Source organism: Bos taurus, chromosome 11 (genome assembly GCF_002263795.3).
Source record: "Bos taurus isolate L1 Dominette 01449 registration number 42190680 breed Hereford chromosome 11, ARS-UCD2.0, whole genome shotgun sequence".
NCBI lineage: Eukaryota > Metazoa > Chordata > Mammalia > Artiodactyla > Bovidae > Bos > Bos taurus.
In genome coordinates, this window is record NC_037338.1 from 91309468 (window position 1) to 91334930 (window position 25463).

The window sequence follows — 25463 nt, forward strand, 5'->3', positions numbered from 1 at the left end:
GAAAGGCTGCTGCTAAGCATCTTACATGCAAGGGACAGCCTCATTGCAAAGAATTGCTCAGCCCCACTTGTCAACAGCATCTGAATGGACAAGTAATGGTCTAGAGTGTTAAGCAGGGGCCAATGTTTGCTGAAGTTAGTTTGATTCTGGTGTTAACAGCAGTTATAAGTAATTAGATACTCAGTTCAGTTCAGTTGCTCAGTCGTGTCTGACTCTCTGCGACCCCATGAATCCCAGCACACCAGGCCTTCCTGTCCATCACCAACTCCCGGAGTTCACTCAGACTCACATCCATCGAGTCAGTGATGCCATCCAGCCATCTCATCCTCCGTCGTCCCCTTCTCCTCCTGCCCCCAATCCCTCCCAGCATCAGAATCTTTTCCAATGAGTCAACTCTTTGCATGAGGTGGCCAAAGTACTGGAGTTTCAGCTTTAGCATCATTTCTTCCAAAGAAATCCCAGGGCTGATCTCCTTCAGAATGGACTGGTTGGATCTCCTTGCAGTCCAAGGGACTCGCAAGAATCTTCTCCAACACCACAGTTCAAAAACATCAATTCTTCGGTGCTCAGCCTTCTTCACAGTCCAACTCTCGCATCCATACATGACCACTGGGAAAACCATAGCCTTGACTAGACGGACCTTTTTTGGCAAAGTAATGTCTCTGCTTCTGAATATGCTATCTAGGTTGGTCATAACTTTCCTTCCAAGGAGTAAGCGTCTTTTAATTTCATGGCTGCAGTCACCATCTGCAGTGATTTTGGAGCCCCCCAAAATATAGTCTGACACTGTTTCCACCATTTCCCCATCTATTTCCCATGAAGTAATGGGACCAGATGCCATGAACTTCGTTTTCTGAATGTTGAGCTTTAAGCCAAACTTTTCACTCGCCTCTTTCACTTTCATCAAGAGGCTCTTTAGTTCCTCTTCACTTTCTGCCATAAGGGTGGTGTCATCTGCATATCTGAGGTTATTGATATTTCTCCCGGCAATCTTGATTCCAGCTTGTGCTACTTCCAGCCCAGCGTCTCTCATGACGTACTCTGCATATAAGTTAAATAAGCAGGGTGACAATATACCGCCTTGACGTACTCCTTTTCCTATTTGGAACCAGTCTGTTGTTCCATGTCCAGTTCTAACTGTTGCTTCCTGACCTGCATACAGATTTCTCAAGAGGCAGGTCAGGTGGTCTGGTATTCCCATCTCTTTTAGAATTTTCCACAGTTTATTGTGATCCACAAGGTCAAAGGCTTTGGCATAATCAATAAAGCAGAAATAGATGTTTTTCTGGAACTCTCTTGCTTTTTCCATAATCCAGCAGATGTTGGCAATTTGATCTCTGGTTCCTCTGCCTTTTCTAAAACCAGCTTGAGCATCAGGAAGTTCATGGTTCATGTATTGCTGAAGCCTGGCTTGGAGAATTTTGAGAATTACTTTACTAGCATGTGAGATGAGTGCAATTGTGCGATAGTCTGAGCATTCTTTGGCATTGCCTTTCTTTGGGATTGGAATGAAAACTGACCTTTTCCAGGCCTGTGGCCACTGCTGAATTTTCCAAACTTGCTGGCATATTGAGTGCAGCACTTTCACAGCATCATCTTTCAGGATTTGAAAGAGCTCAACTGGAATTCCATCACCTCCAGTAGCTTTGTTCATAGTGATGCTTTCTAAGGCCCACTTGACTTCACATTCCAGGATGTCTGGCTCTAGATGAGTGATAACACCATCATGATTATCTGGGTTGTGAAGATCTTTTTTGTACAGTTCTTCTGTGTATTCTTGCCACCTCTTCTTAATATCTTCTGCTTCTCTTAGGGCCATACCATTGCTGTACTTTATTGAGCCCATGGTTGCATGAAATGTTCCCTTGGTATCTCTAATTTTCTTGAAGAGATCTCTAGTATTTCCTATTCTGTTGTTTTCCTATTTCTTTGCATTAGATATTAACAACTAGTTATTAGCAAATTGTTAGTAAAAAACTCCGGGAGATACTGAAGGACAGGGAAGCCTGGCATGCTGCAGTCCATGGGGTCATAAAGAGTCAGATACAACAGAGCCACTGGACACAGTGAGTAATTGCCAAATTCAAGACTTTAGATGAATACAAACCTTTCTTGTGTCAATATTTTCCCCAAAGGGTTTTGCTGTAAAATTGGAGTATTCAGGGGGTTTTGTTTGTTTATTTTCATTGCTGTTGGTTTTAGCAAGGTCATAAATGCCTTCAAAAACAGACTGGACATACAGGCATCTCACCACTGGTTATTAACAGGGATCGTACCAGGTTTCTGCCTGTTCTATGTTATTGAACTGGCAGAAATTAAATTTATAAAGTTCTTTTGGTTGACATTCAAGGATAATATGTGTAACATAGCTCTGTGTCAGCTTCTGCACTAAGAACACTTTATGTCTAATCTCGTGCAAACCTCCTGGCAAGCCACAAAATAAGTAATTATTTTCTCTTCATTAAGAGGAGGAAGCAGAAGTTTGATTTCAGTAATTTTCCCAGGATCTTAAAGTTGGTTAGTGTATACTTGTGCTATTTCTTTCTCCCACTCCTCACTTTTTATCACACTCCCACTGTCATTTTTCAGCATCACTTGCTGCTGTGACCCAGAAGCTGCATGGAATGCCTGCATCCCTTCCGATTTGTGCATTTTAAGGCAGCTGTGAGGTCAGCCTCCAGGCTGAACACTCCATCTCCCTGCTCATTCTGATGCCAGGGTAGCCAGTCCTTTCCCAGCCTGATCGCCCTCTTCTTGAGCTTCTCTTTGACCTTGACCTCCTGCAATGGGAAACCACAGGGGCATCAAGTCCCCCTGAGGGGAGGGTGTGGGCACGATGTCCAGCCAGAGCATCATGTCCTTTGAAAGCAAACAGTGCATCTCTCTTATTTATCCAAGACGATTCCAGAAGCCTAGTCCTTAATGGGGCCCCTCGTCTTTAATCATCACAATACAGTTAAAATGCTGCAAAATCAGGTTGTCATACAAACACACACACAAACATATAAAACAAAAATTAAATCTCTATACATTTATCAATGCATAAATATGTTGAAATATGTTTTATCTCTAAAATAGCTCATTTTAAACAGATTTAGATATAGACATACACAGGAATCTTGGTTTGTTATTTAGGTGGAAGGAACAGCCTGAAGAGAAGGATGGAAACCTCTGTGGGGAATTTTATTCCTTAAATATTTGGAGTGGAGTTGCTGAGGTTTAGGCTATATGAATCTCCAATGGCAGTCTGTTTGTTTGATATCATTTATTATTTTTAACCTTTATTTGGATTTAGTCTGTGGTTCTTATTCAAACCCCTTGAATTGCAGTCTTAGCTCATCAATTTTCAGCCCTTCTTCTCTAATGAAAATGTTTATAATTATAAATTTCCTACTATAAACCTCTTTAGTCACATCCTACAGGTTTGGCATTGCAGTATTAGCACTATCATTTTTATTACTACTATTTGAAACATTTATTATTTTTACTTTGACCCATGACATTTTTAGAAATACATTTTTAATACTTGCAACTATATGTTTTTTAGACTTGACTCTCTTTTATTGATTTTTAATTTAATTACCTTTTTTAAGAGAATGTATTCAGTATGGTATTGATTTTCTTGTCTAAAATGTTATCCTTGTTCAGGATTTTAATTCCACTGTGTTTTCTTAGCCACAGAATTAATTTGTTGTTATTTTAATGTAGTAAAGTCAATATTTATTTATATTTACTCACATTTGCCAGGTTTTTTGACTCACATTTTCTTCTGGTATTACACTCTTCCTTTGGGGATCAATTTTATTTTTCCTGATGTATATTCTTTAAGTGTTGCTCTAATGAGAGTTTGTGGTAAATATTTTTAGAGTTTTAAACTTTGTCAGAAAATGTGATTATTTTGGTATTATGGGTTGCACGCATTCTTTTCCAATGAAGCAAATATTCGTTATCATAGTAAATATTCTTTGTCCAGGAAATATACACATGTATTTGGGCTTCCCAGGTGGTGTAGTGGTAAAGAACTCGCCTGACAAAGCAGGAGACACAGGAGACTTGGGTTCAACCCCTGGGTCGGGAAAATCCCCTGGAGGAGGGCATGGCAACCCACTCCAGTATTCTCCCCTGGGAAATCCCCTGAACAGAGGAACCTGGTGCACTACGTACAGTCCATGGGATCTCAAAGAATTGGACACCACTGAAGCGACCTAGTTTCATTGAGTTAGACAAGGCTGTGGTCCGTGTGATCAGACTGATTAGTTTTCTGTGATTATGGTTTCAGTGTGTCTGCACTCTGATGCCCTCTCACAACACCTACCGTCTTACTTGGGTTTCTCTTACCTTGGACATGGGGTTATCTTTCCAGTACCCTTGCCTGGAAAATCCCATGGACGGAGGAGCCTGGTGGGCTGCAGTCCATGGGGTCGAGAAGAGTCGGACACGACTGAGCGACTTCACTTTCAATTTTCACTTTTCACTTTCATGCCTTGGAGAAGGAAATGGCAATCCACTCCAGTGTTCTTGCCTGGAGAATCCCAGGGACTGGGGAGCCTGGTGGGGTGCTGTCTGTGGGGTCACACAGAGTGGGACATTACTGAAGCGACTTAGCAGCAGCAGCAGCAGCAGCAGGGTATCTCTTCACGGCTGCTCCAGCGAAGCGCAGCTGCTGCTCCTTACCTTGGATGAGGGGTATCTCCTCACAGCTGCCGCTCCTGACCTTGAACGTGGAGTAGCTCCTCTTGGCCCTCCTGTGCCCGCACAGCCACCGCTCCTTGGACGTAGGGTTGCTCCTCTTGGCCGCATAGTCTATAAAACACAGGACGAGGACTCCCCAAAGCTGCCGAGGTCATGAAAAACAAGGAACGTTTGAAATGTTGTCGCGACCCTAAGGAGACGTGACGATGAGACATAACGTGGTATTTGGATGGGGTCCTGGAAACTCCCATGGAAGGAGGAGCCTGGTGGGCTACATCCCACGGGGTCGCAAGGAGTCGGACACGACTGAGGCCACAAGGGCAGGCGCATGTCTTCCTCCTTCTCCACAACCTTTTTTGAGGGCAGATTCACCTGTGATGTAGCTTTTCATGGGACACTTTGAAGCAGAGTTGTTCCTTTGTATTAGGGCTTTCCTAGAGAGTCTTCAAAAATGCTCCCCAGGGAAACCTTCATGTATGATTTATCACCAAAACACTCTCTATTTTATAGCAGCATTTACAGTTTACTGATCAACTAGTCAACAGGTTCTTCCTCTACACTGGAAGGGCAAGTCTTAACCACTGGACCACCAGGGAAGTCTCAAAGATACTTTCTGAAATTGACCCAACTCCCCCAGCTAGGAGATGGCAGAGTGCACTGGGGGCTGAGTCAGCTTCTCACGCAGGCCGAAGCCTTCCTCTCTTGCACGACACTTTTCCACACTCAATGCCGGGCACTCAGCCATGCTGTTCTTTAGATGACGCTGGGCTGTCGTATTTCACCTGCATCTTCTTGCTCATCCACAGTGTGGCAGGTGTTTACCATAGGGCTTCACTGGTGGCTCAGATGGTAGAGTCTGCCTGCAGTGCGGGGGACCCAGGTTAGAGAAGATGCCCTTGAGAAGGAAATAGTAACCCACTCCAGTATTCCTGCCTGGAGAATTCCGTGGAAGGAGAAGCCTGGCAGGCTACAGTCCATGGGTTGCATAGAGTCGGACACAACTGAGCGACTTCACTTTCATGTTTACTTGGGGTATCTGGTTCTGCCCTTTGTTGCAAAACTTCTATATAATCCAGCTCCTCCTTTGCCTCCTTGGAGCAGTTCTCTCAGCGTCACTTGAGATGCTGCCTCCTGTGCTTGAAGTCTAGATCACTGGCTCATTACAAAAGATACAACTCAGGAACAACAGTACATGAACCGTGACATTCCAGATGTTCAAGCTGGTTTTAGAAAAGGCAGAGGAACCAGAGATCAAATTGCCAACATCTGCTGGATCATGGAAAAAGCAAGAGAGTTCCAGAAAAACATCTATTTCTGTTTTATTGACTATACCAAAGCCTTTGACTGTGTGGATCACAATAAACTGTGGAAAATTCTGAAAGAGATGGGAATACCAGACCACCTGACTTGCCTCTTGAGAAACCTATATGCAGGTCAGGAAGCAACAGTTAGAACTGGACATGGAACAACAGACTGGTTCCAAATAGGAAAAGGAGTACGTCAAGGCTGTATATTGTCACCCTGCTTATTTAACTTATATGCAGAGTACGTCATGAGAGACGCTGGGCTGGAAGTAGCACAAGCTGGAATCAAGATTGCTGGGAGAAATATCAATAACCTCAGATATGCAGATGACACCACCCTTATGGCAGAAAGTGAAGAGGAACTAAAGAGCCTCTTGATGAAAGTGAAAGAGGAAAATGAAAAAGCTGGCTTAAAGCTCAACATTTAAAAAATGAAGACCATGGTATCTGGTCCCATCACTTCATGGGAAATGGGGAAACAGTGGAAACAGTGTCAGACTTCATTTTTCTGGGCTCCAAAATCACTACAGATGGTGACTGCAGCCATGAAATTAAGGGATGCTTACTCCTTGGAAGGAAAGTTATGACCAACCTAGAAAACATATTCAAAAGCAGAGACATTACTTTGTCAACAAAGGTCCATCTAGTCAAGGCTATGGTTTTTTCCGGTGGTCATGTATGGATATGAGAGTTGGACTGTGAAGAAAGCTGAGCGCTGAAGAATTGATGCTTTTGAACTGTGGTATTGGAGAAGATTCTTGAGAGTTCCTTGGACTACAAGGAGATCCAACCAGTCCATTCTAAAGGAGATCAGTCCTGCGTGTTCTTTGGAAGGAATGATGCTAAAGCTGAAACTCCGATACTTTGGCTACCTTATGCGAAGTGTTGACTTATTGGAAAAGACTCTGATGCTAGGAGGGATTGGGGGCAGGATGAAAAGGGGACGACAGAGGATGAGATGGCTGGATGGCATCACCAACTCAATGAACGTGAGTTTGAGTGAACTCCAGGAGTTGGTGACCGACAAGGAGGCCTGGCGTACTGCGATTCATGGGGTCGCAAAGAGTCAGACACGACTGAGCGACTGAACTGGACTGAACTGAAGCGACTTAGCATGCATGCACACACATATATGAATGCATGTAATGATGTACTGTATATATATATATACAATATATATATATATATATATAAAATGATGAAATATATCCCCCTCTATAAATGCTTTATCAGTATAAGCTTTTTGGTGTGAAACAAATACTAACTTGTTCACCATATATCTAGTGAGCACACACAATGGACTGCCTAGGCTCTGGTCTGAAGATTCAGAGATAAAATGCAGTCCTGTAGCTCAGGTATTGCACAGAGCCATGTATAAAATTTCATAAGGGGGATATTCACTTTGGACTCCAAGAGCCAAATGAAAGTTTTCTAGCTGAGTCAGAAGAGAAGAGACCAAGTTGAAAAGCTTTTTAGAAGGTTAACACTGGGACTGAGTCATTAGGAATGAATATGACTTTAATCAGATCTGGAAAAAAGAGAAATGAGAAGGAATTAAGGTGGAAGTTGCCTGGTATGAAGGACTGAGCTGCTCCAGGACCAGAGGTGCTGCTGGGGAGCCTCCTGCAGAGACGTGGAGACTCTGAGCTGCTACCCCTGCAGCTGGGGATGGTTCTTCCTGCCAGGAACTCATTATCCTGTTCCTTCAAGGCTCCTAATCTGAGACGCATCTATGAGATAGGAAAGGAGACATTTTTACACCCCACAACTGTTGCATAAACAAGCCTTGGATCCTCATCAACACCCCCAACCCCCTCCATCCTTTGAGAAAACACACAGCTCTGCCATCCCTTCTCTTTAATGTTTTTGGCAGTGGTTCTCAAAACCACCAGGGAATTTTGATGTTCATTTCAGAGATTCTGGTTTTTTGGTTTGCAGCATGGCCGAGACATCTGCATTTAAAAAAAAAAAAAAAAATTCCAGGTGACTCTAGTGTACATCAGCAAAAATAACCGCTGGCTTATACTCTCTGTTTGACCGATCAGTTAGCTTTCTTCAACTAGCTGTGCTTAGTCACTCAGTCATGTTCAACTCTGCGACCCCATTGGACTGTAGCCCACCAGGCTCCTCTGTCCACAGGGATTCTCCAGGCAAGAATACTGGAATAGGTTGCCATGCCTTCCTCTAGGGATCTTCCCAACCCAGGGATCAATCCCAGGTCTTCTGCCTTGCAGGAGGATTCTTTACCATCTGAGCCACCAAAGAGGCCCAAGAACACTGGAGTGGGTAGCCTATCCCTTCTCCAGGGGAACTTCCTGACCCAGGAATTGAACTGGGATGCCATGCATTGCAGGAGGATTCTTTAGCAGCTGAGCTACCTGGAAAGCCCCTTCTTCAACTACGGTTATCAAAAAATTAAGCCTCACCAAAATTGATTTGAATGATTATGTTCTCAATTTTACAGTCATGACATATCAGTTCAGATCAGTTGCTCAGTCCTGTCCGACTCTTTGCGACCCCATGAATCGCAGAATGCCAGCCCTCCCCGTCCATCACAAACTCCTGGAGTTCATTCCGACTCACGTCCATCGAGTCAGTGATGCCATCCAACCATCTCATCCTCTGTCGTCCCCTTCTCCTCCTGCCCCCAATCCCTCCCAGCATCAGAGTCTTTTCCAATGAGTCAACTCTTCCCATGAGGTGGCCAAAGTACTGGAGTTTCAGCTTTAGCATCATTCCTTCCAAAGAACACCCAGGACTGATCTCCTTCAGAATGGACTGGTTGGATCTCCTTGCAGTCCAAGGGACTCTCAAGAGTCTTCTCCAACACCACAGTTCAAAAGCATCAATTCTTCAGTGCTCAGCCTTCTTCACAGTCCAACTCTCACATCCCTACATGACCACAGGAAAAACCATAGCCTTGACTAGACAAACCTTTGTTGGCAAAGTAATGTCTCTGCTTTTGAATATGCTATCTAGGTTGGTCATAACTTTCCTTCCAAGGAGTAAGTGCCTTTTAATTTCATGGCTACAGTCGCCATCTGCAGTGATTTTGGAGCCCAGAAAAATAAAGTCTGACACTGTTTCCCCATCTATTTCCCATGAAGTGATGGGACCGGATGCCATGATCTTCGTTTTCTGAATGTTGAGCTTTAAGCCAACTTTTTCACTCTCCACTTTCACTTTCATCAAGAGGCTTTTTAGCTCCTCTTCACTTTCTGCCATAAGGGTGGTGTCATCTGCATATCTGAGGTTATTGATATTTCTCCTGGCAATCTTGATTCCAGCTTATGCTACTTCCAGCCCAGCGTTTCTCATGATGTACTCTGCATAGAAGTTAAATAAGCAGGGTGACAATATACAGCCTTGACGTACTCCTTTTCCTATTTGGAACTAGTCTGTTATTCCATGTCCAGTTCTAACTGTTGCTTCCTGACCTGCATACAAATTTCTCAAGAGGCAGATCAGATGGTCTGGTATTCCCATCTCTTTCAGAATTTTCCACAGTTTATTGTGATCCACACAGTCAAAGGCTTTGGCATAGTCAATAAAACAGAAATATATGTTTTTCTGGAACTCTCTTGCTTTTTCCATGATCCAGCAGATCTTGGCAATTTGATCTCTGGTTCCTCTGCCTTTTCTAAAACCAGCTTGAACATCAGGAAGTTCACGGTTCACATATTGCTGAAGCCTGGCTTGGAGAATTTTGAGCATTACTTTACTAGCGTGTGAGATGAGTGCAATTGTGGGGTTGTTTGAGCATTCTTTGGCATTGCCTTTCTTTGGGATTGGAATGAAAACTGACCTTATCCAGTCCTGTAGCCACTGCTGAGTTTTCCAAATTTGCTGGCATATTGAGTGCAGCACTTTCACAGCATTATCTTTCAGGATTTGGAATAGCTTTGTTCGTAGTGATGCTCTCTAAGGCCCACTTGACTTCACATTCCAGGATGTCTGGCTCTAATGTCAGTGATCACACCATCATGATTATCTGGGTCATGAAGATCTTTTTTGTACAGTTCTTCTGTGTATTCTTGCCATCTCTTCTTAATATCTTCTGCTTCTGTTAGGTCCATACCATTTCTGTCCTTTATCGAGCCCATCTTTGCGTGAAATGTTCCTTTGGTATCTCTGATTTTCTTGAAGAGATCTCTAGTCTTTCCCATTCTGTTGTTTTCCTCTATTTCTTTGCATTGATCGCTGAAGAAGGCTTTCTTATCTCTTCTTGCTATTCTTTGGAACTCTGCATTCAGATGTTTATATCTTTCCTTTTCTCCTCTGCTTTTCACTTCTCTTCTTTTCACAGCTATTTGTAAGGCCTCCCCAGACAACCATTTTGCTTTTTTGCATTTATTTCTATGGGAATGGTCTTGATCCCTGTCTCCTGTACAGTGTCACAAACCTCATTCCATAGTTCATCAGGCACTCTATCAGATCTAGGTCCTTAAATCTATTTCTCACTTCCACTGTATAATCATAAGGGATTTGATTTAGGTCATACCTGAATGTTCTAGTGGTTTTTCCTACTTTCTTCAACTTAAGTCTGAATTTGGCATTAAGGAATTCAGGGTCTGAGCCACAGTCAGCTCCTGGTCTTGTTTTTGCTGACTGTATAGAGCTTCTTCATCTTTGGCTGCAAAGAATATAATCAACCTGATTTCGGTGTTGACCATCTGGTGATGTCCATGTATAGAGTCTTCTCTTGTGTTGTTGCAAGAGGGTGTTTGTTATGACCAGTGCATTTTCTTGGCAAAACTCTATTAGTCTTTGCCCTGCTTCATTTTGTATTCCAAGGCCAAATTTGCCTGTTACTCCAGGTGTTTCTTGACATCCTACTTTTGCATTCCAGTCACCTCCCCACACCCAAGGCCAGGGGCGGTGGCCGGGAAGACCAACCCCACGCCCAAGGAGCCCTGGCTGCACGGGCGCAGGGCCTAGAGGAGCTATCCCACGTTGAAGGTCAGGAAGGGCGGTGTAAGGAGATACCCCTCGTCCAAGGTAAGGAGCAATGGCTGCGCTTTGCTGGAGCAGCCATGAAGAGATACCCCACGCCCAAGGTAAGAGAAACCCAATTAAGATGGTAGGTGTTGCAAGAGGGCATCAGAGGGCAGACACACTGAAACCATACTCACAGAAAACTAGTCAATCTAATCACACTAGGACCACAGCCTTGTCTAACTCAATGAAACTAAGCCATGCCCGTGGGGCAACCCAAGATGGGTGGGTCATGGTGGAGAGATCTGACAGAATGTGGTCCACTGGAGAAGGGAATCGAAAACCACTTCAGTATTCTTGCCTTGAGAACCCCATGAACAGTATGAAAAGGCAAAATGATAGGATACTGAAAGAGAAACTCCCCAGGTCAGTAGGTGCCCAATATACTACTGGAGATCAGTGCAGAAATAACTCCAGAAAGAATGAAGGGATGGAGCCAAAGCAAAAAGAATACCCAGCTGTGGATGTGACTGGTGATAGAAGCAAGGTCTGATGTTGTAAAGAGCAATATTCCATAGGAACCTGGAATGTCAGGTCCATGAATCAAGGCAAATTGGACGTGGTCAAACAAGAGATGGCAAGAGTGAATGTCGACATTCTAGGATTCAGTGAACTGAAATGGACTGGAATGGGTGAATTTAACTCAGATGACCATTATATCTACTACTGTGGGCAGGAATCCCTCAGAAGAAATGGAGTAGCCATCATGGTCAACAAAAGAGTCTGAAAAGCAGTACTTGTATGCAATCTCAAAAACGACAGAATGATCTCTGTTCGTTTCCAAGGCAAACCTTTCAATATCACAGAAATCCAAGTCTATGCCCCAACCAGTAACACTGAAGAAGCTGAAGTTGAATGGTTCTATGAAGACCTACAAGACCTTTTAGAACTAACACCCAAAAAAGATGTCATGACATATAAGTAGTGATTTTCAGTTCATGGGAGAGGAATCAGTTCCTTACGGTGGATACCTCACAGCATTAGACTGAATTTTCTCATGGAGAGAGGCGATGTTTATAATTGTTGAAAGATATGTCAACAACCAGTGGTAAGTTAGTAAATCGGCTTTCTATGGTAGGGGGAAAAAGCCTTGGGATGGTTGCACCTGCCGCTTTCCATGGTGCAAATACTCCACCATTTGACTGATGTTAACCCACCAAATACTTAAGAAAAAGTTTACAACATTCCTGAATAGTTAAAAACTAGCTTCCACAACCAGGTGTCACAAATTGGCAGAGCTTGCCTCCAGCACACCAGACATTTCTTGAAAATTTCGTCTACTTAGTATATAGACTAAACCCCATGGATTATAGCCCACCAGAATCCTCTGTCCATGGAATTCTCCAGGCAAGAATATTGGAGTGGGTAGCCGTTCCCTTCTCCAGGGGGTCTTCCTGATCCAGGGATTGAACCCAGGTCTCCAGCATTGCATGAAGATCCTTTACCATCTGAGCCACCAGGGAAGGCCCTGTAACACTGCAGTCATCAGCTATAAAAGAGTGGGATATGGGTGCAAGAGGAGAAGAAATGATAAGATTATGCAAAGGATTCTTGGAAAGAATCTTGCATATCACATGGTGAGGAAAACCAAATCTCAGAATCAGAAATCATAATACTACTTTTGTTCTTTAAATCTTGGTTCAAAGCAAGGATGAATGTCCAGAGTAGAAACAGTTGGCTCTTCCTCTCTTTTATTGAACAAAAACATTCACATTTAAAAGACCCCATAGTATATTTCTGGACTCAGAACACATGGAAAACTTGTTATTCACCCTCACATAACTACAGATATTCTAATAAGGTGGCAATCTGAAAAAATATCACATGATATTGAAAATAGGAATGTGGAGGGTGGGGGGAGAGACCAGACTCTATGCCTCAGAAATACCAGCATGCCATAAAAGTATTTTAGAAATTTGAGAATATTTACTTGAAAGAAAAGAAGACCCGGGACTTTGCTGACAGTCCAGTGTTTAGGACTCCTCACTACCACTGCAAGGGGCATAGGTTCCATCCCTGGTTGGGGAACTAAGATTTCACAAGCCAGGTGGCCCAGCCAAAACAAAAAAAGAAAAGAAGACCTAAGAATTCATGATTGTTATTTACAAATAATTGTCTAAGTAGGAGTTCAAATGACATGAAATGGTTATGAACACTGGGAAATGTGTTCACGTCTAAACATAAGGATGGACTTTTAAAAACAGCTTTGAAAGGTGGCAAACATTTTGCCAGAGGCTGGGCGATATTTAGTGATGTTATTGGAAGAAACCAGGTATCGAATGAGGAAAGACCACACTGAATTATCTTTCAGAATCTGACCAATCCTGTTCCCCAAGATTATATTAACCATGCAACTAGGAGGTGGATGTGCTGGACAAAGGCATGGTCCCCATCCTGGGCCAAGCAGAGCTGGGCTGCACAAGACTTCATCATGACTCAGAATGGTATTTAGTTTAAAATCTAAATTTTTTGATGCTAGAAATTGCCATTTAACAATTTCAGACCATGGGTAAGCAAAACTGGGGATAAGAGGAAACTATAAGTTATTCCCTCTTATTTCCTTTGGAAGAAAATGTAAGTTACATCCGACATTTACAAACAAGCAGAGTGATCTGTATTTCTTATCAATGATTTTCTCATCAAAACTTGCTTTGCCAAGAAGTTTATGTAAGTGCAGTTTAGATAGATCTTCTTTCCATAGTATTTAGTCATCCTCACATTGCCTATTTTACCTTAATGTAATTAACACTATATTGATCATTTTTTATGGCATAGCATCAAACCTCAAAACCCTTTATGGTTTACCGTAAACAAATATTGATCGTCTTTCTCGAGGCTGTGGTTTGCTGGGGCTCGCCTGGTCTCGCCTAGGATGAGCTGGTCTTGTTTCAGGCTATGGATTGCTTTCAGGACTGCTACACAGTCTCCTATTTTCTTTGGTCTAACAGTCACATGGGGTGTGTTCCTTTAATAGCAGAGCGCAAGGGGTGCTTCCATCTAAAACTCACCTGCTAAGACAGGGTAACTCATAGCCCAACACCAAAGATGTGGGAAAATAGACAGCCCAATGTCATATCATGCAAAATCACACAGCAAAGTTAAACTGAAAAGACTAATTCAATCAAACAAAAACAGTATCTGCCCAAGATTTTGTGGATTTTTCTTTGCTGTGACTATAAGGTCACTTCCTTTAAGAAATCAATTTTTAAGCCAGATTCAACTAAGAGAGTTGGATCATAAAGAAACTTGAATGTCGAAGAATGGATGTTTTTGAACTGTGGTGCTGGAGAAGACTCTTAAGAGTCCCTTGAACAGCAAGGAAATCGAATGAGTCAATCCTAAAGGAAATCAGTCCTGAATATTCATTGGAAGGACTGATGCTGAAGCTGAAACTGCAGTACTTGGCCACCTGATGGAAAGAGCCAATTCATTGGAAAAGATCCTGATGCTGGGAAAGATTGAGGGAAGGAGGAGAAAGGGGCAACGGAGGATGAGATGATTAGATAGCTGCATCTGACTCAATCGACATGAATATGAGCAAACTCCGGGAGACAGTGAAGGACAGGGAGGCCTGGCACACTGCAGTCCATGGATTTGCAAAGAGTTGGACACATCTTCAGTTCTGTTCAGTCGCTCAGTCGTGTCCAACTCTTTGTGACCCTATGATTCACAGCACGCCAGGCCTCCCTGTCCATCACCAACTCCAAGAGTTCACTCAGACTCACGTCCATCTTAGCGACTGAAAAATAGCAACATTCAACACAGCCTCTGAGTCTGATATATTAACAGCTATGGAACATGCTACATGCCATTATTCATTATGCCTTTACTAAAATGTTGCCAGGATTATAAAGTTATCAAAGGTGAAAGTGAAAGTGTTAGTCGCTAAACTGTGTCTGACTCTTTTCAATGCCATGGACTGTAGTAAACAAAGCTCCTCTGTCCAGGGGATTTCCCAAGCAAGATATGGGAGTGGGTTGTTACTTCCTTCTCCAGGGGATCTTCCCCTTCCAGGGATTGAACCCAGGTGCCCTACATTGCAGGCAGATTCTTTACTGTCTGAGCCAACAGGGAAGTCCTAAACTTATCAAAAGGAGATACTATTATTCACCATCCAAACGAGGGACTCTCAAGTCAGAGTTCTCACGCAGAGCAACATACTTGTTTGTGAAGTTAAATACGAGCAGAAAAACAAGTGATAAGAAAGGACCTCATGAGCGGAGGTCACTGTCCCACAGGGTTTGGCGTTCTGTAGGCACTCCATTAGTATTTCTGGCATATGGAAAACTAGTCCCTCGTGTACCTTTTTCCCTCTGAAATCCAATAGAATCCAACACAGAAGTGGCCACATAGGTGATACCTAAAGTCTGTTGATGCCCCCCGTCTTGACTCCAATTTTCTCACCAACCTTCATATTCAAATATTTTTTAAAACTAATTTTACTGGAGTATAGTTTCTGCTGTATAGCAAAATGAACATTATACATATACATATATCTACTCTTTTTGAGATTCTTTTCCCATATAGATCATCACTGAGTATTAAGTAGAGTTCCCTGTGCTATACACTAGGTCCATATTAGTTTTCTGTTTTATATATAGTAGTGTCCATGTGTCAATCCCAATCTACCAAATTATCCCTTCCCTCCCCTTTCCCTCTTGGTAACCATATTTTTTTTTTTTCTATTTCTGTGACTATTTCTGTTTTGTAAATAGGCTCATTTATATCTTTTTTTTTTTTAGATTCCACATATAAGCAGTATCAAATGATATTTATCTTTGACTTACTTTACTCAATATGATCATCTCTAGATCTATCCATGCAGCTGCAAAGGACATTATTTCATTCTATTATATGGCTGAGTAATATTCCATTGTATACATGTACCACATCTTCTTTATCCATTCTTCCATGGAACATTTTAAGTGAGTTCTTCTCACCTATCTATTATTCAATTTATTATCCATCACCTCCACCCACTGAAATCTCACTTCTGCCCTTCTGTACTCATCAAGGTCACCGATGGTCTAATGTCAGTTCCAATGTATGGTTCTTAGCCTTTATTTTATAGGACTTATTGTCCATCCCCTTTGGGAAAGGCTCAGCATTCTGTTTCTGGAATGCCTCCTTTTGCTGGTTCTTGTCTTATCTCAACAGTCATTTATTCTGCTCCTTTAGCAGCTCTTCTAGGTCCCACCCTCCTTCTGAATGCGCAGGTTGCTCAGAGTTCTCAGTCCCCTGCTCATCCATCTCATATCCTGTCCTCTGTGATAACAGCCACTTATGGCCTGCTTCCTTTGTTGTTTCTTCTCAAATGTGTCTCCAGGCTAGAGTTTTTCCCAGGGCTGCAGACACACAAGAAACTTGCCTCCCAGCATCGCCCACTGTATTTTCCTAAGCACTTCCCATGTGTCCAGCCCAAATGAAATGCAATTGTATTTCCCCATAAATGTCTTTCTTTCCTTATGTCACTATGTTGGTCTGTAAAATTACCATCTCTTAAAATTACCATCTCTCTGGTCGCAAAATGACGTGTTGATGGCCACACTCAAAATTACCATCTCTCTGGTCTCAAAATGATGTGTTGATGGCCACAGTTGGCTCTGTCCGATCTTGTTTTCTCCACATTCCATGAATTACAAAGTTTAAGGGCGTTGTCTCCCAAATACTTTTTTTAGATCCTTTACTCTTTTCTATACTTAGTGCTCTACTAATAATAGCTACAATGTATCAATTACCTAATATGAGCCAGTTCTTATGCTAGCATTTTATTTTTTATTTTGTGCTTGTTTTCTCAGGCAAATGTTAATTTCTCTATGTGATAGATGATAAGACAATCCAGAGATTTGGAAGATGAGAAAAATTAGGCTCCAAAAAATTAAGTTCTTTGCCTGGGGCTATGATTAAAAACTCTGTCTCAGTTCAAAGTCTAAGCAGGTTCTTTTTGTTATCTCCTCTCCTCTTGTGGGCAAATAGGGTGTATTTGTTTTGAATAATCTACTATATTCCTAATTCTCTTGATTCTATAAAGTTGATAGAACTAATATTTGTTAAATGCTTCAGTATCCCAGGAGCTGGGCCAGATGCTAGAGATAGAAATGTGAATAAGACATCTTTTCTGCCCTCAGTAACCAAAACACTCACCGTTTCTGAATACTAGAGAGACAGGCATGCATGTTAAGTCACTTTAGTTGTGTCCAACTCTTTTTGCAACTCCATGGACTGTAGCCCACCAGGCTCCTCTGTCCATGGAATTCCCCAGGCAAGAATATTGGAGTTGGTTGCATTTCCTTCTCCAGTTACAAATAAAAAATTCATGCAAGAGATATCAGTTTTTGGTTACTCTACAAATTTGGTGACATTGTAATTTATATTAATAAACCCTAGAATGATCATGTTTGGGGGTATTCCTATAAGTTATTCTGGTGATTCAAGCCAAGAACCACATTGATCCCAAGTAACTAGATAATAACTAATTATTTTTATCACAGTTACCAAGACAATTCCTATGTGTTACTTTAGGCTAGGTTAATATGTCTCATTTAAAAGGACTACATATTTTTAAAAAGATAAGTTTCAGACGTGAAGTTATATGGTTCAGGATGAAGAGGGGAATTTCATCAGCTTGTCATCTTCCCAACAACACCCGGATCAACGCGCCCTGAGGGAGTCCATGTGTTAGAGCCGTTCCTTCTCTGCTACCTTCTTAGATGGAGCTGTTACCAGCTCCACTTTTAAGTGGTAATCAGCAATAATGTATTGCGTGTTCCTTAATGTCAGGATTGGTGATTTAGTGATTGATTATCTGACTGCTGTGTAGTGCTTAAAATAATCCAAACGCAGGAAGTAAATGAGTTGATGGGGAGGAAATTCTGTCATGCAAATTCACACAGTCCAGACCTTCACTGTCGCACTCATTGCTGGCAGCAGAAGTGGGTCACCGGAGTGGCTGGCCCCTGATAATTTATTTTCTCAGACACACCATCCATATTCATGATATCCTGCTGTTTGTCTGTCACCTCCAAGAAGCCCTCTATAGTTTCAGAATCACAATTAACAGAAAACATGCACATTTAGCCAATGAACATAAGTAGACTAGAACAAGTGTGGATCTGATCTTTTTCCAGGCTTTTACTCTAGATTGGAAACAGCAATTATTTGTCCATATGGTACTCTTAACATGTTAGTTCCTGGACAGTCAGGTACAATGTTCCTAGGAAAAAGTACTCATGAAAGGAAAATATTTATTCCTTCATTTTAGAGTTCTGGGGCCTGCTAAACTGCTAACCATTCTGTTCTAGTCAACGTGAACAAATGCCGATTATGCAGATAAATCCATGCAGCTAAACACAGAGACACAGCCCAGTTTATGCGGCTACATTTTATCTTTCAGGCATAATTCATGCTGACGGGGTCATGACATAGTTGCAACCAGCATAACAGAACTGGGGCAAAGGCCTCTGTCAAACAACATTTTGTTCACTGTCTTTTTCTCCCTGAGAGTATAATGTGACTTATTAGCAGATAGAAGATGGTATAATTGCCTTCTCCAGAGGATTGCACCTTGATCAGTTTCCCTAAGTGACTAAAGATGACTACAACAGGTAGATACAGACATAGGAATATAGATCAACTGGTGGCAGCATTTATTATTTGCAAAGATTGCTTGCATCAAGCATGTATCTTTTTTTGCAAGAAGTCTTTGCCTTCCAATGCAGGGGGAGCCAGTTAGAACTCTGGTCCAAGAGCTAAGATCCCACGTGCCTCGCACACAAAACAAAACAAAACAGAACATAAACAACAGAAGCAATATTATAACAAATTAAATAAGGACTTTAAAAATGGCCTAACAAAACCCTATGTGAAATAATTAAAATGGTGAAAAATATTAGAAAGTTTGTCCAAAGACTCTACATATCCTTTTTGATATGTACAAAGCAAAGGATTAACTCCATCCATGATATTTGTGTCAGGGAGGCACTGATTAATTTAATATTCTGATCGGATGAGCAGCAGAGCTTTAATGACTGTTAACTCTTAGGCAAGTCGCTGTGAGAGGGTGATAATGAGGTTAACATTCCTAGGACCTGATCTGCTTTGTCGCTGTATTTAATTACTACGTTGATGCCAAATAGTGCTCACTCAGAGTTCTCTAGGTGGGGCACTGTGAATCCACATCTGGGTCAGTGAGGGAGCCTTCTTTAGACAATTGTAGAAAATGGGCTGTTTATTAATTGCCCTCCACAAGGTTCTCACATTCAGAGGAAGGTGTGAGTCACTGCTTGAAATTGACCTGTTCCTCCTCCATCCAGTCTTTGGTGAGATAGAAACACAGAACCGAATCTGTACCTACCCTTCAACTATTTACAGAGCATTCTAACAGTCATCACGTCACTTGATTATTCCTTGAAACCCCATGAATGAAGTCTCATTATCCCGATTTCATATGTGAGATAAGTCAAACATGGCCACAGGCTGGCCTGAGTCATGTACCTTTTGTTTAGAAGTCTGGGCTTAAACTCAGGCCTCTACATAACATCCTGAAGTGCATTTGGCCCAGGACAGATAGAGGTCTAAAGCCAGGTATTCATTTATTATCTTCCAGCTGTCAGGATGGATAAACAAGTAAACTTTCTCAGACAAGTTAGGAAATAAAGAGAAAGAATCCTCTTTGATGTGAAAAGCTCTATGAAAACATTTTCAAAGAATTATAAGACAGGTCTAATATAAAATACATTAAGGAAACCAAAGAAGATGAATCAGTGCTATGTCTGGCCCTGTCTTTGGAGCCAATGGCTTGGAAGGCAGAGAACCAGCACACCTTTGTCTTCTCTGTTCTCACTGATACAAAGGACTTGTTCTTTTTTTTTTCATATTAAACTTTTTATTAAAACTGAGTCTTTACCATATATTTTTTTCTTCTTTTTTTTTTACTTTTTTTAAATTTTATTTTTAAACTTTACAATATTGTATTAGTTTTGCCAATATCGAAATGATTCCGCCACAGGTATACCTGTGTTCCCCATCCTGAACCCTCCTCCCTCCTCCCTCCCCATACCCTCCCTCTGAGTCGTCCCAGTGCACCAGCCCCAAGCATCCAGTATCGTGCATCGAACCTGGACTGGCGACTCGTTTCATACATGATATTATACATGTTTAAAATGACATGTTCCTCAGACAAATATTTAAGAAAAAACTTTTTTATGTATAATTATTGGCATACAAATTTAAGAACATAGTTAAAACTAAACTAAATATTTATATATATATATATATATATATATATATATATATATATATCCAAATTTATATCAATGATCTGGAACACCTGAGCTTTAAGTTGTTGGTTTTCCAGATAGTGTGAAATACTTTTCATCCACTCTAGAAAGGATCCAACTCATTGGGAAAGAATAACTTTGGCTAACAGACATTATCTTCCAAAGATCACACAGAGGTCTTCAATGAGATTACAATTTATCTTCAGAGGCTTCTTCCAAGTGGAGATCTGTCTGTGATGTAAGGAAGGATTCCCATGCAGCAAGACCCTATTCACAACAGAGGATGTTCTCCTCGGCCATATTTTTGTAAATGCTGACTTGATATCATTTTGCATGCTTTGTTTCCATCTTTCCCAATCTGCTTTCAGGGCATTATCAGCACACTCCACTTTATCTTACAGTTTTCCAATCTCTTCCATAAGCGGATCAGTATATTGCCTTTTTGGACGTCAAAGCTTCAACTTTGGAATCCAGGTCTGCCTGTATTTGGTCTCTTCTTTTCATGACAGCCATTAACATTTCACTATAAAGCACATACTCTTGTACGACAGGAAGCAGGGCCTCTGAGAGTCCAGACGTCCATTTTTCAGTGGCCTTACAGCATTTGTCAATGCAGCTGGCAACACTTTTTAGAGTATCAGCCAGATCTTCTTCCGATGCCGAAAGAATATAAATTGGGCCATATTCTTTCATTTCCTCTAAATATTCCCGTTCTTCCTTGTAGATTCTCTGAGATATTTTATCTATCAAATTTGTTTTCTGGCTAAATATTTCAATGTAGTTATTCATTTCCATGAACTCCTCGGGGCGACTTTTAACTCCTCTCATTGACAATGCAACCGCTTTGACTGTCTGTGCCATCCTGCTGAGTAATCCAGGCCCTTGCTGCTTCTGAGAAGACAGTTCCCAAGCTTGTGCAGTAAGAAAAATTTTAAAATCTTCATTCAATGTTAGAGTTCAATGATCAGCAATTCGGTTCAAAAATTTGTGCAATGCCTTCCTGCGTGTCTCAATGAAGTCCTCATTAACGTGTTCCACCATTCTTTTCACTATAAACTTTTCTGGCAATGGTGGAATAATCAGAGTCGGGTGTGCTTCTTCAAGTTTTTCTTTCAACCAAAAGAAATCTTGATAACGTCTCCTAACTTCAAATTCACTGGAGTCAAATTCCCCAGGAGATGTCTTAGTAATAATCCTGTAAGTAATAAAAGTTTCAATTGTAGTAACATGGCTTTCAGGTTCATCGACTGTAATAAAAAGAGCCTTCAAATCTGGCTCATCTTCAAACTTGACTTGGTTTATCATTGATAAAGGGGATGTCGGCATCAGGCATCAGCGGGCTGAAGGAATTCGTGTCCATCAATGGGGCATCCTTACTCTACACCTCCAGGTAGCCCTCGTCCTCGTCCAGATCCAGCGCCTCGGCCTGCAGCAGGGCGGAGGAGCAGATGCTGCCCGGGAGGGGACGTCACCGTCCCCCGCCCCCTACCCCCTCGCCCAGGGCTGTCCGCGCCGTTTGCACTCGCCCTCCATCCCCAGAGTGCGCGCCAGAGCGCCCGCTGCCGCCAGCCCCGCCTTCCCCGAGCTTGCCCTTTGGCTCCCGTGCATCCTGCGCCTCCCCAGCCGGCCCCTCTCCAGCCCCACGGCCGCTGCGCAGACGCTGAACTGCTGTAGCCCTGATATAAAGGACTTGTTCTTTAAAGCTCTTTTTCAAAATTGATAAACTATAATGCCACATGTTTTCAGGCTTTCCTATATTTATAAATTAATATGCAACTCCATACAAACAGGCGAGTTATAGTTCAAAGTGGACCTAGTTTTCAACCTCCAGATTCCTTCACACCCCCTTATGGTTATGATGCCTTTCAGGGAGCAACAGTTAGAACTGGACATGGAACAACAGACTGGTTCCAAATAGGAAAAGGAGTACGTCAAGGCGGTATATTGTCACCCTGCTTACTTATACGCAGAATACATCATGAGAAATGCTGGGCTGGAAGAAGCACAAGCTGGAAACAAGATTGCAGGGAGAAATCTCAATAACCTCAGATATGCAGATGACACCACCCTTATGGCAGAAAGTGAAGAGAAACTAAAAAGCCTCTTGGTGAAAGAGGAGAATGAAAAAGTTGGCTTAAAGCTCAACATTTAGAAAACTAAAATCATGGCATCCGGTCCCATCACTTCGTGGGAAATAGATGGGGAAACAGTGGAAATAGTGTCAGACTATTTTGGGGGGCTCCAGAATCACTGCAGATGGTGATTGCAGCCATGAAGTTAAAAGATGCTTACTCCTTGGAAGAAAAGTTATGACCAACCTAGAGAGTATATTCAAAAGCAAAGACATTACTTTGCCAACAAAGGTCCATCTAGTCAAGGCTATGGTTTTTCCAGTGGTCATGTATGGATGTGAGAGTTGGACTGTGAAGAAAGCTGAGCGCCAAAGAATTGATGCTTTTGAACTGTGGTGTTGGAGAAGACTCTTGAGAGTCCCTTGGACTGCAAGGAAATCCAACCAGTCCATTTTAAAGAAGATCAGTCCTGGGTGTTCTTTAGAAGGACTGATTCTAAAGCTGAAAGTCCAATATTTTGGCTACCTCATGTGTAGAGTTGACTCATTGGAAAAGACCCTGATGCTGGGAAGGATTGGGGGCAGGAGGAGAAGGGGACGACAGAGGATGAGATGGTTGGATGGCATCATCAACTCAATGGACATGAGTTTGAGTGAACTCCGGGAGTTGGTGATGGACAGGGAGGGCTGGCGTGCTGAGATTCATGAGGTTGCAAAGAGTCAGACACGACTGAGCGACTGAACTGAACTGAACCGAGTAAAGTTTTTGACTGGCAGGTGCAGTCCACTGGTAACTTGTTTTTTCTTTATAGAAGTCAATATGATCATTCAAGACTAGTCACTTACAGAAATATTGGTGTATGACTTCTTCATTCAATAACTCATTTACCTGACAAAATTATTAGATACTGCATCTGATGAAATGTGAAAAATTAATTATAAAAGAAAAAGAAAAAAAAACTAAGACATCAGGCAAATAAGGCAACATTAAGTTATTTTATTGGCTGTGTTTCCTTTTCATGCGAAAAATCATTTTGCATATTGGCATTAAATGAACAGAGAGAGGAAAGGTCACTTGAAACAGTTACTAACTGGGAATGGTTTCAGAAGTGTGTAGCTGGTGCTTTCTTGGGCATATTGGTGTTCTGTGTGTTCATAAAGCTGGTACCCATTTCACAGCTTACAGCTTTTAATGTTGTCTTAAAAATGAGATGTACAGTTGTGTAAGTCTCTCATCGGTCAGTCACCCTGCCAACAGCGAGACTAACAAAAGATAGCTGTGAGGTGTAGTGTGGACACTTGTCTCCCTGTGGGGTGGCCTGTTTAGAATATTCTCTAGGTGGGCTGGCAAGTCCCTAGCCATCTCCCGAGTGTCTGCTGGATTTCTGTCTCTGATGGACTCTTGCCAGGGGAATGAGATGGTCAAGGAGGCTCACCTGGGTTAGGATACTATCTTTCAGATAATTACTAAGCAGAGTTTTCAGCCTGGCATTTCATAGACAAAGCAATTATCAAAGAATAATTAAATCACAGCATGAGTGAAATAAATTCACATTTCACTAAATGGTTTACCTTAGGCATTTTAACTAATTCCAGCTATCTCTGTAGATTCAGGTGTCCAAATTTCACAATTACAGCTCTGCTCCTGATTTAGTGATTGGGGCTCCATTTCTTCCTTTTCAGACAGACAGGCAGACAGACACACACACACACACACACACACACACACACACACACACACACACTGCTGAATCTAGGTACCTTATTGCCAAAGAGTTGACTAAACCTTTCACACTATTGTTATTATTGCCAGATTCGCTTTAATTATTTTTCTTTTATTGCTGCGTCAGTCATGGGGCTTCTCTGGTGGTTCAGCAGTAAAGAATCCACCTGAAATGCAAGAGATGCAGGAGACACATATACCATCCCTGCGTCAGGAAGATCCCTTGGAGGACGAAATGGCAACCCACTCCAGTATTCTTGCCTGGAGAATCCCATAGACATGAGCCTGATGGGCTACAGTCCATGGAGTCACAGAAGGGTCAGACAAGACTTAGCAACTAAACAACAACATAACACATACGTCATGCTATATATTCCATACCATTCATTTGGTTCTAAAATACCAAATAATCTTGGCAGCTTCAAGTGTAGCACTAGCTACACTAGAAACAGGTTTCCTAAAAAATTCTCTATGACTAGATATCTACTTGAGCAGTGATGTTGTAGCAGACAGACTCTGCCTATCTCATGAACAGACAATGGATGGGACCCTCTTTCACTTCTTCCCAGTGCGTGTGTTCTCCTGGAGCTCTGTACTCCTTCCTGGCTTCCACACGTCAGAACACAGAAAAGCTGGGTGTACCTAGAGAAGGCTTAACATGCTTTAGGAAGGTGAAAGCTTCTGAGACATTTCCCTGGAGAATAGAAGATTCAGGGCTTCAGGAGGGCTGTCCTCAAGCTTGTGAAGGTGGTCACAGGCAGCGGGTTAAAGAGTTCTCCGCAGCCCCCGAGGTTAGTGCCCAACTAGAGGGAGCTGGATCGTGTCCCAGGGACATGAATTTCCTAATAGAGATTCCCAAATGGGACCAGACTGTCTCAGGAGGAATCAGGGTCTGTCACCAACTCTCAGTGATGCTGAGAATGAACTGATTGATGCTCAGCATAAGCGAGTTCATGGGTGACAGGGAGGAGCAAGCAGAGCTTAACCATCATGTGTCTGAGAAAGTGTGTGCGTGCCTCTGTGCACATGTGTGTGACTATGTGTCAGTTACACAGATAATAGGAGCTGAAATGGAGGACCTCTTGGGGTTCTTATAATCTGGGTGCTGTAATAATTTATGTGGACAGGGCTTACTCTCTACTTCCTGTTTTTTCGTTCTCTCTAGTGAGTCCAGTCCAGTACATCAGTGGGTCTATTTTATTTTTTCAAACCTGTAAGTGTACATACTTTGAAGGAGACCAACGTGGGATTCAGACGTGGGTGTTAGGGTTGCCATCTAAAACTCTGAAGGTTTTTCAGCTCATCATTTTCTAAAATAGAATCTTAGAAAAACCCAAATATAAAATGCTTTCCTAACCCAAAATGCTACCTACATTAGTGAGCCTACAGATTTTCACATT

The 25463-nt window shown here is 42.1% G+C and overlaps 1 pseudogene; it reads right to left on the reverse strand.

Annotated features, from left to right (window-relative positions):
* Positions 1 to 20453: 20453 nt before the first annotated feature.
* Positions 20454 to 21644, reverse strand: LOC784581 (sorting nexin-7-like; annotated as a pseudogene).
* Positions 21645 to 25463: the final 3819 nt, after the last annotated feature.